Genomic DNA, 20,502 nt, shown 5'->3' on the forward strand with positions numbered 1-20,502 from the left:
GATTTATAAAACAAATCATAAACAAATCGGTCTTTTCTGGCCGTGAAATTGGGGATGTCACAGGGTCCAATCAACCATCGGGTTTAAATGCCAACATACTATGGGGCCAATCATCATAGGGATGGAATACCCTCAACTACCAATCAGACATGTACACATATAATAGGTAATCACATAACAATCTACAGACAGTCAAGCAAATCTAGCATATCCCTAAGCATAGCATCAGCCTATCCACCAGGATCCAGTCTAACAGATCATAACAGTACATAATAATAAGATAAGCAGGATAACAATCCAAAGGGTCAGCCTTGGTGCCTTAGACCCTAGGGTATAGTAAGGAGAACTCACCTCACAAGTAGCTTTGGACGGTAATATCAAACCCACAAAATCCGTCTCCAAACTCAACCACCAACAACCATTATAGGACCAATCCTATAGAGACCTAATTTACCATAATACCCTCACTAATCAAACTGGTCAAACCTTGGTCAAATTTAGAGTCAACGGTCAAGGTCAACAGTCCATGTTAACCCAACTCATCGAGTGCAGCTTACAAAACCTTAGAGTTCCATCAAAACTTAAGGAATCGTAAAAACCCCATTTGACTCGCCAAGTTTTCATCCAATTCTTCGACTCCATGTAGTGTCCGAAATGTCGAGAGAACCCTAACCAACTCGTCAAGTTACTCACTAACTCGTGGAGTCCATGCAAAATCCAGAAAGCGGGAAACCATCACCCCACTCGCCGAGTTGACTATGCAACTCATCAAATTCCTTCAATCTTTTTCTTATTCAGATGCTTTTAAGCAACACCAAAGCTCCAAATTGTAGATCTACCCTCCTAGGGCCTAATTACCACGTAAAGTTGAAAATTTTACGTGCATGCAAGGTCTTAAGGGCAAAAACCAAGCTAAAGAAGAAGTTTTGGGTAAGGAGAAAGCCATAGCTTGCAAAAGACTAGAACTTTGTGACTATAATAGGCTAGAGGACTCTAGATATAAAGTTACAACTTCATATCCAACCCAAAACCAGAAATAACTCCACAACAAACTAGAAATGACCCTAAGCCAATGCATGAAGAGATCTAGCAAAAGAGAATTCAAGGTAACGACTTGTTACCTTTAAGATGAAGCAGAAATCAGATCCACAAGGATCTCCTTGCTCCATGTTCCTTAGACTTCAAGTTTTCTTCATACAATTCTCCTTCCAAGTTTCTTAACACACAAAATGGAGGGTAAATACGATGTCGCACCTCGGCCATCGGCGGAAACACCGGGCGGTGTAATGTCATTTCTCGTATCATAGTACAGTTTCCAAGTTGGTGAGTCCACAGGTTTTGAGTCCATATAAAAATAATACATTTTCCAAGTTCGAAAAGTATAGTTTTGAAAGTATCATTTTGATCCTCAAACCTTTAGTATATATATCCTAGGTATAATGGTTTACTTACCGAATAAGTGTTATACCTAAACAATCCTTGAACCTAGAGTATAAGTATAAGTGTTTGTAATTCCATACTAACTAAGTTGCTACGTATAAATCTTATTTCAATTCTATACGAGTAAGTAGGATATGTATATTGGTCTACTTAATATACAAGTAATATACCAACTAGATTCTTATAATTAGAGTATAAGTCTTTGGAAAACTTATACTTAACCTTCATACATTTTTATCAACAAAGTATAATGCTTCTAAAGTTATGCTACCATGAGTCTGTAGCTGCGAATGTATGAATTAGTTTTATACGTCTGGTGATTATTACAAGGATCACACATGGCGGTAGTACAAGGATTACACTTTGAGGTAGTACAAGGATTACACCTTGCGGTAGTACAAGGATTACACCTTGAGGTAGTACAAGGATTACACCTTGTGGTAGTACAAGGATCACACCTTACAGTAGTACAAGGATTACACCTTGCGGTAGTACAATGATTGAACCTTACGGTACACCTTGCGGTAGTAGAAGGATTACACCTTGCGTTAGTACAAGGATTACACCTTGCGGTAGCACAAGGATCACACCTTGCAGTAGTTTCCGCACGTTTCATTGATGCCGGAACAATAAACAAAAAAAGGAAAGTTCATCACTCGGTTTTGGTTGACTGTAGCTAACAATCACAAGTGGGGTGGTCAACCTGTATACTAATTATAGACGACTTCCTCGCTCACACGGGATTAACGAATATAGGTCAGAGGACTTTAACTAAGATCCCCAATCTTAGATGATGAATACATTAGCTCAGGTAGACTTTGATGATGTTCTATAGTTCTAACAACAAAAGCATTTTCGTGTCCAAAACCCTAAGTTACTAGACTATGCTTTTAAACATTACTCCTAATTTCATAACATTTAGGCAGTATAACAGCTATAACTTGAAGTATAACTAGGTTTTATCTTGACATAAAACCAATAATAATAACATATAACACACCAGGTTTTATCTTGACATAAAACCAACAATAATAACATACTTAGAAATCAATATATATAACTCTCAAGTATAGCATCGAGGTTATATCACACATAGTATACATAGAACTCCTGAGAATAACTCAAGGTCTACATTAGTATAATAACATGCTAAAAATATCATATATACTTTAGGTATATATGCAGCAAAACAACTATATCACCATTAATACAACTATATATATATTGATACGAACTTACTATCATATAAACATAATATTAAGTTTTATTCAATATTTACCATGCGTTTTCCCCCAAAAATATTAGAAAGTGGGGCCGTGAAACTCACCTTATTAGCATGATTATAGAATCTAAAGGGTCAGAGGCTCATCGTTGTTAGGCTCGAGAAGGGAAAACGGCCTTTGGAAACGAGAGAGAATGAAAGGAGAAGGTGTGAGGATTGAATGAGCTTTGGTCGCTATTTATAAGGTGTTCTGGGGCCATTCACATCATGAACATGATAGGTTCACGTCGTGTACTTCCATGAGTCATCCCATAGCCTTAACGCGTGTTTACTAGCTCCGATTAGTGTCTGTTGACTCCTCACGTCGTGAATTTTTGATGCTCATGTCGTGAGTCAAATTAGGGTTCTGACAGCTGCATTTTCAGAATGCCATAACTTTTGCATACGAACTACGTTTTTGATGTTCTTTATATCCACGCGTAGGTATTTATGAGCACTACAGCTCTCTTTTAGACTCCAATAGCTAATTCTAAGCCTATTTTAAATTCATTATGTTATAGAGATTTTATAGTGTTTAGTTTATCATAACTTCTTCATGCAAAGTCAGATTTAGATGTTCTCTATATTTTGGAATCGTATGGACATATACTTTGATTTATACCATAAAGTATGTATGAAAGTTCATGTTTATACTAGAATTATCATTAAATACATACTGACTTTACTACATTACTAGTTTAACAAAATCACATTACATGATTGGTATAATCACATGTGATTGTTATTGACCTATTTTGACTGGTGTTACATTCTCCCCTCGTTGATAAAATTTCATCGCGAAATGTATTTTTAACTAGATATCACCGAAGGGTACTAGATAGCTTTCGTGCTTCCTATTACAATTGACATACCACGACCTAACTTCCTTGACTCCTTAACTTTGGACATTCCTTCTTGATATGTCCAGTTTCACCACACTCAAAACACACTCTTCCTTCATCCTAGCCTTTTCCAGTGTTTGTTCCTTGATTTTCTATTATAGGTGTTGTAGTCCTGCAGTAACTGGCAGTGTGTCCCTTCTTTTTGCACTTCATGCGAATATAACAGTCACCTGCATGCTGATGGTTACATTGACTGCACCATGAACAATTACCTAGGTGATGACAATTACACTAAGTGCACCATGGGAGTTTTCCAGCATACTTCCTTGGTTGCATGGGTATTGTTGTTGTGGTTGCATAATTAGTTGCCACATCTTGTATTTCCTCAGATGATTGTATGCAATTCTTCCCATTAAATTTGCGCTTGTTCATTCCAGATTCGGGAGACTCAGCTATAAATCCCAGTTGGATTTCTGTGCCGGTTGGCTGATAAGCTATACGCTTTGCACTGTCATATGTTTTAGGCTTCGATGTGATTACCATACCTTTGATTTGCAATGCTAGACCTCAGATATATCGCTCGATCTTGTATTCACGGGTTACTAGTGCTGGACACATCACCGCAAGATCATTGAATCTAGTGGTATAAGCATTTATCTCTGAACCCTTCATGGTTAGGGTCCACAACTCTTGTTCTAACTTATGTATTTCCTCCCTGGGACAATACACCTTTACTAGCATCCTTTTATACTCTTCCCGTTGCATGGAATTGGCGACATCAATACCCATTGTATTCACATGGCTGTTCCACCACGTAAATGCTGCATCATCAAAGTTACACGTTGCAAATTGTACCTTACATTTGTCAGGATAAAAGTTGATCTAAAATATTGATTCTGTCTTTTCAATCCACCAGGTCAAGCTAACGTCCCCTTCCGTTCCATGGGAGCTCTTAGGTTTGCAATTCATAAAATCCTTGTAGGTACACATTTTGGCGGTCCTTACATTGCCTTCGTTTCTAACTCCTCCTCTTGTGACATTAGCAAGAGCTACATCAATTCTATGAGCTATAATTTCTTCAAGTTCTACTGAACTTATTGGAGGGTTTGTTTCTGGTGGTGGTGGTTGCGGTTGTTGTTGTTCTGGTTCTGGTCGTTGGTTCAGGTTTAGACGAGCACTACTTCTTCTAGGCATTTTGATTAGTTCCTATACATTTTAGATCACAAAGTGTTTAGTCTATCAAATATTACTCCGAATTTAAATTGTTCATATGATCTGATCATAAGAAAATATAGTTGTACCCCTACACCTATTTGTGATAAGATCTATGCACATATAAACTTTAGTTGGAATATCTGATCTAAATCCTTGAGATCAAAAACATTTCGGGTATTTAGGTGTATTCTCATCTCGGGTCTGAGTCTTCATATATGACTCTATATTTATTATTTGTTGTATTCATGCTCTATTAATTATTGTTTGTTACTTCAGGTCTAGTTGATAAGGCACCGGCCAGTCAGGACAGTCGAAAGGGCAGGATCATTTTAGCATATAGCCGTTCTGAAATCTAGCAACCCAAATTGACATGTCTATCTTGTCACCACTCCCGTAAGTAGTCCTTTAGTATTATAATTATTACTACTTTATATTTGTAGGCTAAGGTATATACCTAAACCTAACAGAGTAAGCCCTAAAATATAGTCGTGCTTTCCTAAGAAAGTACTAATTCACTATAGTTAATAGCTCTGATACCAATCTGTCACACCCTTGCCGTCGGCGGAAACACCGGGCGGTGTAACGTCATTTCTCGTATCATAGTTATCAACTTCCTGAAAACACATGCAATTTAAAATACGTCAACATAAAGTTGGTGAGTCCATAGGTTTTGACTCCATATAAAAATAATACATTTTCCAAGTTCAAAGTATAGTTTTGAAAGTATCATTTTGACTCTCAAACCTTTAGTATATATATCCTAGGTATAATGGTTTACTTACCGAATAAGTGTTATACCTAAACAATCCTTGAACCTAGAGTATAAGTATAAATGTTTGTACTTCCATACAAACTAAGTTGCTACGTATAAATCTTATTTCAATTCTATACGAGTAAGTAGGATAGGTATAGTGGTCTACTTAATATACAAGTAATATACCTACTAAATTCTTATACTTAGAGTATAATTCTTTGGAAAACTTATACTTAACCTTCATACTGAAACGACCCAAAAATACGACCCAAAAATTTCATTTTCAATATAACCAAAAATCATAAATCTGAGTATCATATAATAAAACCACACACTATGTATATCAAACCATAGTAAAATACTGTGAGGAAAACTGTATCACAACTGTATCAAAACATATCAAGAAAACTGAATCAACTCCCAGGATAAAAACTGAAGTTGTGGTGTGTGCGATGCCATCATCCCAAGCTCTTCCCTTTGCTTGCGGAAGCACCTGAAACCAAAACTGAAACTGTAAGCACGAAGCTTAGTGAGCTCCCCCAAACTACCACATACCATACAATACATATAAAGCGCATACTGGGCCTCGCCCACTGCTTCGGACCGAAGTCCGGAACTAGCTGCATCGGACCGAAGTCCGGAACTAACTGCATCGGACCGAAGTCCGGAACTGACTGCATCGGACCGAAGTCCGGACTAACTGCATCGGACTGAAGTCCGGAACTGATTGCATCAGACCGAAGTCCGGAACTAACTGCATCGGACCGAAGTCCGGAACTAGCTGCATCGGACCGAAGACCGGAACTGACTGCATCGAACCGAAGTCCGGAACTACTGATCATAGCATAGCATAACACATATCAACTAACATAAACACATATACTGCATACTGCATCGGACCGTAGTCCGGAACATATAACACACAACGTGCTTGAATCACGTAGACATCAAGCATACTCAACTACTGCTTCGGACTGAAGTCCGGAACTGCTACTAACTAAACGGTCCGGCATTGTGGCCGTATACCCGTTCCTACTGGAAGGAAACTCACCTCCTGAATTGGCTGCTATTTGTATGGCTCTGGAAGCTAACTGCTGCTGGTCCGGTATTTCCCCGGCTACAAATCCATAAACACACTCAATCAATGCTAATCACTGCACTGGGGTAAAATGACTCTTTTACCCTTGGTCAAAGTCAACTCTCCTGGTCAAAGTTAACCTACAGTTGACCTGACTCGCCGAGTTGGGCCGCCAACTCGCCGAGCCCCTATTCTCATTTCTCAACCCTACTCGCTGCTACTCGTCGAGTATGGCATCAACTCGACGAGTTCCCTTTCGAATCTAAAACTCAGGCAATCTGCATCCGACTCGCCGAGTCGTATCAACAACTCGACGAGTTGTTCTTCGAGCTAAGAAGATTGCCTTGGACTCGCTGAGTTGTATGAACAACTCGCCGAGTCCCTCCATTACTGAGTCTGACCTCCGACTCGTTGAGTTTACTCTACTACTCACTGGTCCCCACTCGACATCACTCAAAAAGGGAAAATCGGGGACTCGCGACTCGACTCGCCGAGTCGTTCTTCTGACTCGCCGAGTTGCTTGCATGCAGCAACTCTGAACTCGATTCTGCTTGAATCCAGTGTATAAAACTTATAGATCTGGGCTCCCTTAACTCGATTAGCACGTAAAGATTCTATCTTTACGTGCCCATATGCATCCATGAAGCTAAAATGGCTCAAAAAGCATAATAAAGGCTAGATCTAGGGTTTTCATGCAAAGTATCTTCAAAAAGGCAATAGATCCGGGCTCTACAACTCCTAAATGAACAGATCTAAGGATATCTCGATCTATTAGGGCATCCATACAATCATAAGGCTTGAGAAAGGCATCAAACTAGTTCTAGAAGAGTTCTAATGGAGGTTTAAAGCATAAAACGGAAGGAAATCCGAAGAATACCTCAATGGACTCTGATTTCCCCTTGGATCTTTGCTCTACACCTCTTCCCCTTGCTCCTTTCTTCTTCTTCTTCTTCAAGCCTTCAAAATTTCACACAAGAACACTTAAATCACTCAAGGATGGATTAGGGTTTTCTCACAGCTCTCTGAGGGTGAAGGAGGTGAGATTGGGGCTATAAGGTGGTTTAAATAGTGAGCAACCCGGGGATTTATGGTTTCTTCCAGGCAGGCAGACTCGCCGAGTCCCGAATATGGACTCGCCGAGTCGCTGACTAACACGTGCTCGAAATCCTGACCCTACTCGGCGAGTCAGGCCATGAACTCGCCGAGTCCCTCTTGCAAACTTCTAATTAAATACTATGGAATCATCATACCGGAGACGGGTCATTACAATTCTCCCCCACTTGTCTCAGACTTCGTCCTCGAAGTCTGCTATGGCTGAATCTGCAAATAACTCTGGGTAGTGCTCCCTCATCTCCTCCTCAGCCTCCCACATCCACTCAGACCCCTTCCAGTGCTGCCACTGCACCTTCACTAACTGAATCTCCTTGTTCCTCAGGGTCTTTGTCTTCCGGTCCAGAACCGCGACCGGCCTCTCAATATATTTCAGGCTGCTATCAACCTGAATATCCTCTAGGGGAACAACTGCTGACTCATCCACCAAACACTTCCTCAACTGAGACACATGGAAAGTGTTGTGGATCTGACTAAGCTCCTCAGGAAGATCCAACCGATAAGCAACCCGACCCACCCGGGCCAAAACCCTAAAAGGAACAATAAACCTGGGACCCAACTTGCCCCTCTTCCAGAACCTGATGAAACCCTTCCAAGGTGAGACCTTCAAAAGGAACATATCACCCACCCGAAACTCCAAGTCTGAACGCCTCCTATCGGCGTAACTCTTCTGCTGACTCTGCACAGTCTGCAGTTACGGACCTGCTGGATCAACTCGGTCGTCTTGAGCACCACCTCTGTGCTCCCAATGACTCGCTGACCGACCTCGCCCCAACAAATCGGGGTCCTACACTTCCTCCCATAAAGCATCTCAAAGGGAGGTCGATCAATGCTCGCATGATAACTGTTGCCCCTCATCCGCCTACCGGATGCACTGAGACTACCCTGGTCTAACTAATCTGCCGATATCTGAGTTACCGGACTCCCACCGGTCACTACACTCCATCGCAATCTCCTAGTCGCTCCCAGCGACTCCGGAAGATACTTCGACTATCTATAACTGTTCTATCCATTCTGCCATCCATACTGAATCGATGCTGCTAGAACCAGCCTATTTATCTCTTATTTGACTACTAACTCGAGCCTTCCATCCTGGAAGAAAAGCTACTTGCCTAGCTATCCTTATAGATCACTTATACTTGGCAGAAGGTTCAACTGATCCTGCTGAGAGGGACTTGCCATTTTCAAATCAACCAACTATACTGTCAGCACTTGCATTCCAACACAAATACTAATACTGTCCAAAACTCTGAAACTATCCCAACACTGAACTGACTGAAACACTGAACTGCCCGAAACACTGAACTACCTGATGCACTGAACTGACTGAAACACTGAGTTCCAACTCGACTGTGGAGTCAAATGACTCCTTACTTAGTCGCTCCCACGACTTCTGAACGAAATCTTTCTCTGGAACTAGTTTCCACTAGTTATCCTGTCACTGATGCTCTAACATCCCTCCGATCCAATCGATCAGACCCATACGTCACATCCTGACATCATCAATTCCACGACTAACAACATGATGGCTCCCAGACTAACGGTAGCCCTTAACGTACCTGAACCCCAATGGTCTACTGCAACTCTGATCTCATAACTGATGCGACGATCTATAGCCAATCTGCTGACTTAGCCATAACTAAACCATTTGGGAAATCCGAAATCTAACCCGTGGATTCCCATATCCTCACTGTTGCACCCGAACGGGTGGGAATTACTGCTTTCCCGCGTCCAACAACGCGCTCATGCTGCCTACCAATCTAATAAAAGCCACGGCTACACCCGCGGACTCACAACTCTCAAATACTATCTGGATGCTAATGAATGCTACGGCTACCCCCGCAGACTTACAGCACCACTACTACTATCTGACTGCTAGTGAATGCTACGGCTACCCCCGCAGACTTACAACACTCTACTACTATCTGACTGCTAGTGAATGCTACAGCTACCCCCGCAGACTTACAACACTCTACTACTATCTGACTGCTAGTGAATGCTACGGCTACCCTCGCAGACTTACAACACTCTACTACTATCTGACTGCTAGTGGATGCTACGGCTACCCCTGCAGACTTACATCACTCTACTACTATCCCGAGGACATCCTGACTATCCCTAGTCCCACTAGTGATCCCTCATCCTGATTCCTCAGCCCTCAGTCCTTGAATACTGCATCATCCTCGACATCTTATATCCTTGATATACTTAGCGCTTCGTCGAGGAGCTCTTCGGCTTGGTTCCCAAACCAACCGTCTACTAATCCTGATACAAGAAACTATTGTTGGGAAATTTCCAAACTCCCAACTCCTGAATCTATACAATCCTGCATGCTGACTCAGTCACTGGCTACTAATACGAAAAACATCTCTTGTTAACCGTTCTCAGGATCCTCATTCCGACTCACTTGAGCCCTACAGGTGGCCCTCCAAGCCTGGATTCCCAACCAGCTTCTAACCATCTTGATTACATGAACTAACTACTGGGAAATTTCTCGAACTCCCAATTAAGAACTTCTCAATCCATCCATCACTGTGCTACTACCATTTCTTCTCAGAGGCCGCGCACTCATTCTGGGTCTACGTGACTCTTATCCATGTATACTCTGAGGGTTCTCCCCCACTTTGATCCTGCTTACCCCTTTTCCGCTTCATACTCAAAAGAGATCCCGATCTTTACTACCATTCCATAACCCATCTACTGGGGAACCCAAGCCCACCAGATAGGAATTTGACCAATCCATCTCAATCACTAACCACTCCGAACTAGCGAAACATACCAAATCCCTTCCAAGCATGCTACATTTACTGCATCCTCCGAAACCTTCTCCATAAGAGCACATCCCCTAACTACCAAACAATTATTCAAGGTATGCAAATGGCATATAACATAATCACAAGCAAGCCACACCATAACACAATACTTATACCAAAATCGATGCAGAACCATAACAATATAATCATAACATAAGCTGACAGAAAGAGGAAGATTCATACCCACATCCTGCTCAAAAGAACCCCCAAATCCGCCTTCTTTCCGAGGCCTTCGATGATACTGAGGCTACTCCTTCCGCTGAGCGAGGCAATTTGCCCTGACATGACCAGGCTGATGACAACGATGGCATAACTCTACTCCTATCATGCATTCTTGGCGTCTATGACCCTTCCATCCGCATCTGTTGCACTTATACTTGCTGCACACGCCAGCCCATACTCCCTTCTTCCTTGTGCAACCATCTCGACCCTGCGTGCCCCTGACACCAACTACGACAGTATCCGACTGCCCATCCTGTCAAACTAGACCGGAAGACCGCTTCCTCTTCCTTAGTTGACTATCCGAGCCAATCTCCTGTTCACGGGTCATAGTGACTATTTCTACCATTGTCTGGACAGCTGAGGTCCGCCCTTCAATCCCGATTACCACTATATCGGTGATACGCCCAATGGTGTTTGGTAACTCTTCCTGGAGAGCCTGCGAAACCTCTGCGACAATCCAATCTTGTAACTGGCCCTCCTAGAAACATGATGCACCAATCTGTCCTGCAACTATCCCGGCCTTAAAGGCCTCCAGATGACCGTCCATAAGCTCCACGATGGCCTCTCTAACCGAACCAAAAATCACTGGAGTCTGATCAATGATGTTGCGCACAATCTCTGCGGAAATGAAATCCCTCATCTGATCATCAAGCTGCCCGGCTTTAGAACCTAGGCCTGATCCTTCTCCGCCGCCTGATCCACCCGCTGGTCTCTCCCGCAACGTCACCATGCTGGAAATATATCACAACCACTATCAGAATTCTCATCACTGATGCGAGACCAAACATACTCTACCAGGTTCCCGGTCTTGTCTCAACCTTTCCCGAATCGAGTACGGATCCTCTGCTTTCAGTAGTACGGGACATACTACCTTCCACATCTATCCGTACTTTCCTCAGGAATTGCTTCGACTCCACCAGGTCCCTTATCCATTACCACTGCTCCCAGCACTATCTCATCCTAGGCTTACCCTAGGCAAAACCTCTGACTCAGCTCAAACCAGTCCTCAGCTGCTGAAGGTCTCTTCGCGATGCCAACTAGCCATCACCTGGATACCATCACATGTGACGAGGCTCAGATAATCCTTCGAGTAAAAGACTCGTCCCTACAACGGTTGGACTCAAACGAGAGCTGTGAAATAGGGTCAAATCCAGCACTCTGAGATTATTTAACCCTGATCACATGTAATGCGACGTATTCACCTAATGGCTAACTCCAATCACTCAGAATCCCAAAAAGCACAAAGCAAGCAGCATTCGGATAAAGGAAACATACTCAGGCAAAACTATTCTCAGAACAAGAAACTGTACTAGCATACAATGCTAAGCTCATACTATCAGGCATAACCTACACAGGCTATCCTACTACTGTCTACTCAATACTAGCATGCAATTCTCATAATGCTAAAACACATATAGCAGGCACATAAGGCATCCTCCTAGATCCTTAGTCCTATACTAGCATGCTGTTCTACTGAAACTGAAACTGAAACTGGAACTGAACTACAAAACTTGTATGGGTAATTTGGGAGTACTTACTTGAGCTCGGCTGATCGCATGCACCACACCCTTATCTCGTTTAAAAATTTCTTTCTTTCTAAGTGCTTTCAAAATTCTTTAGAAAACACTTTCTCTTCTTTTTTTTTTAAATCTTTTTTTCCCCTTAGTTTGAGTTCAGATACACCCGGAAGTGTATCCGAATCCCTCAAACCAAGGCTCTGATACCAACTTGAAACGACCCAAAAATACAACCCAAAAATTTCATTTTCAATATAACTAAAAATCATAAATCTGAGTATCATATAATAAAACCACACACTATGTATTTCAAACCATAGTTAAATACTGTGAGGAAAACTGTATCACAACTGTATCAAAACATATCAAGAAAACTGAATCAAATCCCAGGATAAAAACTGAAGCTGTGGTGTGTGCGATGCCATCATCCCGAGCTCTTCTCTTTGCTTGCGGAAGCACCTGAAACCAAAACTGAAACTGTAAGCATGAAGCTTAGTGAGCGCCCCCAAACTACCACATACCATACAATACATATGAAGTGCATACTGGGCCTTGCCCACTGCATCGGACCGAAGTCCGGAACTAGCTGCATCGGACCAAAGTCCGGAACTGACTGCATCGGACCGAAGTCCAGAACTGACTGCATCGGACCGAAGTCCGGAACTGACTATATCGGACCGAAGTCCAGAACTGACTGCATCGGACCGATGTCCGGAACTGACTGCATCGAACCGAAGTCCGAAACTACTGATCATAGCATGGCATAACACATATCAACTAACATAAACACATATACTGCATACTGCATCGGACCGTAGTCCGGAACATATAACACACAACGTGCTTGAATCACGTAGACATCAAGCATACTGAACTACTGCTTCGGACTGAAGTCCAGAACTGCTACTAACTAAACGGGCCGACATTGTGGCCATAGACCCGTTCCTACTGGAAGGAAACTCACCTCGTGAACTGGCTGCTGTGTCTATGGCTCATCCCAAAAGTAATATTTTATTTCTGAAAAGAATTTTTTCTTTTCTTGGCGGGTAAAATCTTTTGGGATGTACGTTTCTACCATTCCCTCCAGCAGCATCCCTTCTTTTATGTCTTCATTTCTTGGGATTCCTTCTTCGTATTTTTTCACTCTATGTCCATGAACCTTGAAAGGGTTGTCATCTCTTGACAATAACTTGATAGCTCCATGTGGAAACACCTTCTTCACTAGAAAAGGACCATCCCATATTGACTTTAGTTTGCCCGGAAAAAGTTTGAGTCTTGAATTAAAAAGCAACACCTTTTTCCCTTCATGAAAATCTTTATTACCCTTGATACTCTTGTCATGCCAACTCTTGGTTTTCTCTTTATAAATTAAGGAGCAAGTGTAGACCTCATTGTGAAGTTCCTCAAGAGAATTCATTTGCTTCAACCGGTTCTTTTTAAGCTCAGCTATATCAAAGTTGCACATTTTTAAAGCCCAAAAAGCTTTATGCTTTATTTCCATCGGTAAATGACACTCCTTTCCATAAACTAGCCTATATGGTGCAGTACCAATAGGTGTTTTAAAAGCTGTTCGGAAGGCCCAAAGTGCATCATCTAACTTATCCGACCACTTCTTCCGATTGCTCCCCACCGATCTCTCAAAGATTCTTTTTAAGGCTCTATTTGTCACTTCAGTTTGCCCACTAGTTTGTGGATGGTAAGATGTAGAGAATATATGGGTTACCCCATATTTCCTTAACACCTTTTCTAATTGATCATTGGCAAAGTGAGTGCCTCGATCACTTATAAGGGCTTTAGGAACTCCAAATCTTGAAAATAACTTCTTCAAAAATCGCACCACCACCCGAGCATCATTAGTTGGTAAAGCTTGTGCCTCCGCCCACTTGGATTCATAATCTACCGCCACTAATATATATTTTTTGCCTTTCGACATAGGAAATGGTCCCATAAAATCGATCCCCCATACGTCAAATACTTCGCACACTTGAATACTATGTTGTGGCATTTTGTTTCGGGATGAAATGTTTCCCCCTCTTTGGCATGCATCACATTCTTTGACATATTGGGTAGCATCTTTAAAAATTGTGGGCCAATAAAACCCAATATCAAATATCTTCTTAGCAGTGTAGTGTGCTCCATGATGTCCACCGGTGGGCCCGCTATGACAATGCTCCAAAATTTATCGGCTTTCATTTCTAAATACACATCTTCGTATGATTCCATCCGCACAACTTCGGAAAAGATATGGCTCATCCCAAAAGTAATATTTTATTTCTGAAAAGAATTTCTTCTTTTCTTGACGGGTAAAATCTTTTGGGATGTACATTTCTACCATTCCCTCCAGAAGCATCCCTTCTTTTATGTCTTCATTTCTTGGGATTCCTTCTTCGTATTTTTTCACTCTATGTCCATGAACCTTGAAAGGGTTGTCATCTCTTGACAATAATTTGATAGCTCCATGTGGAAACACCTTCTTCACTAGAAAAGGACCATCCCATATTGACTTTAGTTTGCCCGGAAAAAGTTTGAGTCTTGAATTAAAAAGCAACACCTTTTTCCCTTCATAAAAATCTTTATTACCCTTGATACTCTTGTCATGCCAACTCTTGGTTTTCTCTTTATAAATTAAGGAGCAAGTGTAGACCTCATTGTGAAGTTCCTCAAGAGAATTCATTTGCATCAACCGGTTCTTTTTAAGCTCAGCTATATCAAAGTTGCACATTTTTAAAGCCCAAAAAGCTTTATGCTCTATTTCCACCGGTAAATGACACTGCTTTCCATAAACTAGCCTATATGGTGCAGTACCAATAGGTGTTTTAAAAGCTATTCGGAAGGCCCAAAGTGCATCATCTAACTTATCCGACCACTTCTTCCGATTGCTCCCCACCGATCTCTCAAAGATTCTTTTTAAGGCTCTATTTGTCACTTCAGTTTGCCCACTAGTTTGTGGATGGTAAGATGTAGAGAATATATGGGTTACCCCATATTTCCTTAACACCTTTTCTAATTGATCATTGGCAAAGTGAGTGCCTCGATCACTTATAAGGGCTTTAGGAACTCCAAATCTTGAAAATAACTTCTTCAAAAATCGCACCACCACCCGAGCATCATTAGTTGGTAAAGCTTGTGCCTCCGCCCACTTGGATACATAATCCACCGCCACTAATATATATTTTTTGCCTTTCGACATAGGAAATGGTCCCATGAAATCGATCCCCCATACTTCAAATACTTCGCACACTTGAATACTATGTTGTGGCATTTTGTTTCGGGATGAAATGTTTCCCGCTCTTTGGCATGCATCACATTCTTTGACATATTGGGTAGCATCTTTAAAAATTGTGGGCCAATAAAACCCAATATCAAATATCTTCTTAGCAGTGTAGTGTGCTCCATGATGTCCACCGGTGGGCCCGCTATGACAATGCTCCAAAATTTATCGGCTTTCATTTCTAAATACACATCTTCGTATGATTCAATCCGCGCAACTTCGGAAAAGATATGGCTCATCCCAAAAGTAATATTTTATTTCTGAAAAGAATTTCTTCTTTTCTTGGCGGGTAAATCTTTTGGGATGTACGTTTCTACCATTACCTCCAGCAGCATCCCTTCTTTTATGTCTTCATTTCTTGGGATTCCTTCTTCGTATTTTTTCACTCTATGTCCATGAACCTTGAAAGGGTTGTCATCTCTTGACAATAACTTGATAGCTCCATGTGGAAACACCTTCTTCACTAGAAAAGGACCATCCCATATTGACTTTAGTTTGCCCGGAAAAAGTTTGAGTCTTGAATTAAAAAGAAACACCTTTTTCCCATCATGAAAATCTTTATTACCCTTGATACTCTTGTCATGCCAACTCTTGGTTTTCTCTTTATAAATTAAGGAGCAAGTGTAGACCTCATTGTGAAGTTCCTCAAGAGAATTCATTTGCATCAACCGGTTCTTTTTAAGCTCAGCTATATCAAAGTTGCACATTTTTAAAGCCCAAAAAGCTTTATGCTCTATTTCCACCGGTAAATGACACTGCTTTCCATAAACTAGCCTATATGGTGCAGTACCAATAGGTGTTTTAAAAGCTGTTCGGAAGGCCCAAAGTGCATCATCTAACTTATCCGACCACTTCTTCCGATTGCTCCCCACCGATCTCTCAAAGATTCTTTTTAAGGCTCTATTTGTCACTTCAGTTTGCCCACTAGTTTGTGGATGGTAAGATGTAGAGAATATATGGGTTACCCCATATTTCCTTAACACCTTTTCTAATTGATCATTGGCAAAGTGAGTGCCTCGATCACTTATAAGGGCTTTAGGAACTCCAAATCTTGAAAATAACTTCTTCAAAAATCGCACCACCACCCGATCATCATTAGTTGGTAAAGCTTGTGCCTCCGCCCACTTGGATACATAATCCACCGCCACTAATATATATTTTTTGCCTTTCGACATAGGAAATGGTCCCATGAAACCGATCCCCCATACGTCAAATACTTCGCACACTTGAATACTATGTTGTGGCATTTTGTTTCGGGATGAAATGTTTCCCCCTCTTTGGCATGCATCACATTCTTTGACATATTGGGTAGCATCTTTAAAAATTGTGGGCCAATAAAACCCAATATCAAATATCTTCTTAGCAGTGTAGTGTGCTCCATGATGTCCACCGGTGGACCCGCTATGACAATGCTCCAAAATTTATCGGCTTTCATTTCTAAATACACATCTTCGTATGATTCCATCCGCACAACTTCGGAAAAGATATGGCTCATCCCAAAAGTAATATTTTATTTCTGAAAAGAATTTTTTCTTTTCTTGGCGGGTAAAATCTTTTGGGATGTACGTTTCTACCATTCCCTCCAGCAGCATCCCTTCTTTTATGTCTTCATTTCTTGGGATTCCTTCTTCGTATTTTTTCACTCTATGTCCATGAACCTTGAAAGGGTTGTCATCTCTTGACAATAACTTGATAGCTCCATGTGGAAACACCTTCTTCACTAGAAAAGGACCATCCCATATTGACTTTAGTTTGCCTGGAAAAAGTTTGAGTCTTGAATTAAAAAGCAACACCTTTTTCCCTTCATGAAAATCTTTATTACCCTTGATACTCTTGTCATGCCAACTCTTGGTTTTCTCTTTATAAATTAAGGAGCAAGTGTAGACCTCATTGTGAAGTTCCTCAAGAGAATTCATTTGCATCAACCGGTTCTTTTTAAGCTCAGCTATATCAAAGTTGCACATTTTTAAAGCCCAAAAAGCTTTATGCTCTATTTCCACCGGTAAATGACACTGCTTTCCATAAACTAGCCTATATGGTGCAGTACCAATAGGTGTTTTAAAAGCTATTCGGAAGGCCCAAAGTGCATCATCTAACTTATCCGACCACTTCTTCCGATTGCTCCCCACCGATCTCTCAAAGATTCTTTTTAAGGCTCTATTTGTCACTTCAGTTTGCCCACTAGTTTGTGGATGGTAAGATGTAGAGAATATATGGGTTACCCCATATTTCCTTAACACCTTTTCTAATTGATCATTGGCAAAGTGAGTGCCTCGATCACTTATAAGGGCTTTAGGAACTCCAAATCTTGAAAATAACTTCTTCAAAAATCGCACCACCACCCGAGCATCATTAGTTGGTAAAGCTTGTGCCTCCGCCCACTTGGATACATAATCCACTGCCACTAATATATATTTTTTGCCTTTCGACATAGGAAATGGTCCCATGAAATCGATCCCCCATACGTCAAATACTTCGCACACTTGAATACTATGTTGTGGCATTTTGTTTCGGGATGAAATGTTTCCCGCTCTTTGGCATGCATCACATTCTTTGACATATTGGGTAGCATCTTTAAAAATTGTGGGCCAATAAAACCCAATATCAAATATCTTCTTAGCAGTGTAGTGTGCTCCATGATGTCCACCGGTGGGCCCGCTATGATAATTCTCCAAAATTTATCGGCTTTCATTTCTAAATACACATCTTCGTATGATTCCATCCGCGCAACTTCGGAAAAGATATGGCTCATCCCAAAAGTAATATTTTATTTCTGAAAAGAATTTCTTCTTTTCTTGGCGGGTAAAATCTTTTGGGATGTACTTTCTAGCTAAGTAATTAGCTATGTCCGCGAACCATGGCTCTTCCCCCGTGGTTACCATAATGTACTCGTGCGGAAAGTCATCTCCAACGTTATCTTCCACCAGGTTTTCTAATTGCGGGTTTTCTAGCCTTGACAAGTGATCAGCTGCTACATTCTCCATTCCTTTCTTATTGCGTATCTCGATGTCAAATTCTTGTAGAAGTAGAACCCAACGTATCAATCTTCGCTAGCATCCTGCTTGGCAGACAAATACTTGATAGCAAAGTGGTCAGTAAAAATAGTGGTTTTAGATAAAACGAGATAAGGGCGGAATTTGTCAAAAGCATACACCACAGCTAGTAATTCTTTTTCAGTGGTGGTGAAATTCTCTTGGGCCGGATGTAAAGTCTTACTTGCATAATAAATTGGTCGAAAGTGCTTATCAATCCTTTAACCAAGGACAACTCCTAATGCAAAGTCACTGGCATCACACGTTATTTCAAATGGTAAATCCCAATTCGAGGCAATAATGATCGAGGCATTAGTTAATTTTTCTTTCAAAAATTCAAAGGCATCTAAACACTCTTTAGTAAAATTAAATGGTGCATCTTTTAAAAGCAATTGTGTTAGAGGTCTAGCTATTTTAGAAAGATATTTTATGAAACACCGGTAAAAACCCGCGTGACCTAGAAAACTTCTAATGCCCTTCACATTAGTTTGTGGAGGTAACTTGGCAATTGTATCTATTTTCGCCCGATCCACCTCAATTCCTAATTTGGAAACACTGTGGCCTAAAACTATACCCTCCTTGACCATAAAGTGACATTTTTCCCAATTAAGGACTAAGTCGGTTTTTTCACACCTTGCAAGCATTAAATCAACGTTAGCGAGACAATCATGGAAGGAAGATCCAAAAACAGAAAAATCATCCATAAATACTTCCATGAATTTTTCCACCATGTCGTGGAATATGGCCGTCATGCACCTTTGAAATGTCACAGGTGCATTGCATAACCCAAAGGGCATGCGACGATAGGAAAAAGTTCCACTTGGGTAAGTGAAAGTGGTCTTTTCTTGGTCCTTTGGGTCTATGGGTATTTGGAAGTAACCCAAAAATCTGTCTAAGAAACAATAATAGCTATGGCCCGACAATCTTTCTCGCATTTGATGAATAAAAGGTAAAGGAAAATGTTCTTTACGAGTGGCATTGTTTAGCTTTTGATAATCGATGCACACTCGCCAACTGGTTACCGTTCGTGTCGGAATAAGCTCGTTCTTATCGTTGGTTATGACCATCATCCCTCCTTTCTTCGGCACCACTAGGACAAGACTCACCCACGGACCGTCGGAAATAGAATAAATTATCCCTACATCTAAGAGCTTGACTACTTCCTTCTTGACCACTTCTTTCATGTTTGGGTTCAATCTTCTTTGGTGTTGCACAATCGGCTTTGCTCCTTCCTCCAGGTTAATCTTGTGAGAACAATAAGAGGGGCTTATTCCCTTGATATCGGTAATGCTCCATGAAATGGCCCGCTTTCGCTTCTTCAAGACTTGAACTAATTCTTCTTTTCAGATTTGGAGAGATCAGAAGCTATTATAACTGGTTTTTGATGACCATCCTCAAGGAAGACATACTCCAGGTGATCTGGTAATGCTTTGAGCTATGTTTTTGTGTTCTGCAAGTTGTACTCGCCGAGTACAGGTAAGGGACTCGGTGAGTCCTCTGCAGAATTCACGAATTCTGGGGTTTCTTCAAATGGACTCGGCGAGTAGATCGAGTCTACTCCGCGAGTAGATTGCTTAAATTTTTTCACTAATTCCTCATAATCAGCTTCTTCCAATAGTCTCTCAATTTCCATTAGGTCTTTTTCAGCATGAAATTCTTCATGAAAGATGATGGTGGACTTGTTTGCATCTTCATTATCCCATTCCTCCATCAATTCATCAAACATGTCAATAGAAAACATCGTGTCATCACTATGCCTCGCATGTTTTATAGCTTGATCAACCCCGAAAGTGACTGAATCATCCCCCACCCATAGAGTAAGTTTCGAGTCTCTCATGTCCACTATAGCACTTTCCGTGTTAAGGAAAGGTCTTCCAAGGATGATCGAGACATGAGGATCCGCTTCCATGTCGAGAATTATAAATTCTGCGGGAAACACGAACTTGT

General features: G+C 41.3%; 1 pseudogene; it reads right to left on the reverse strand.

The window, feature by feature from the left end:
* LOC145029479 (uncharacterized) overlaps nucleotides 1–20,502 on the reverse strand; it is an 89,020-nt pseudogene that overhangs the window by 24,853 nt on the left and 43,665 nt on the right.

Source organism: Lactuca saligna, chromosome 2, assembly GCF_052625555.1.
Source record: "Lactuca saligna cultivar CGN05327 chromosome 2, ASM5262555v1, whole genome shotgun sequence".
In the NCBI taxonomy this organism is placed as follows: Eukaryota; Viridiplantae; Streptophyta; class Magnoliopsida; order Asterales; family Asteraceae; genus Lactuca; species Lactuca saligna.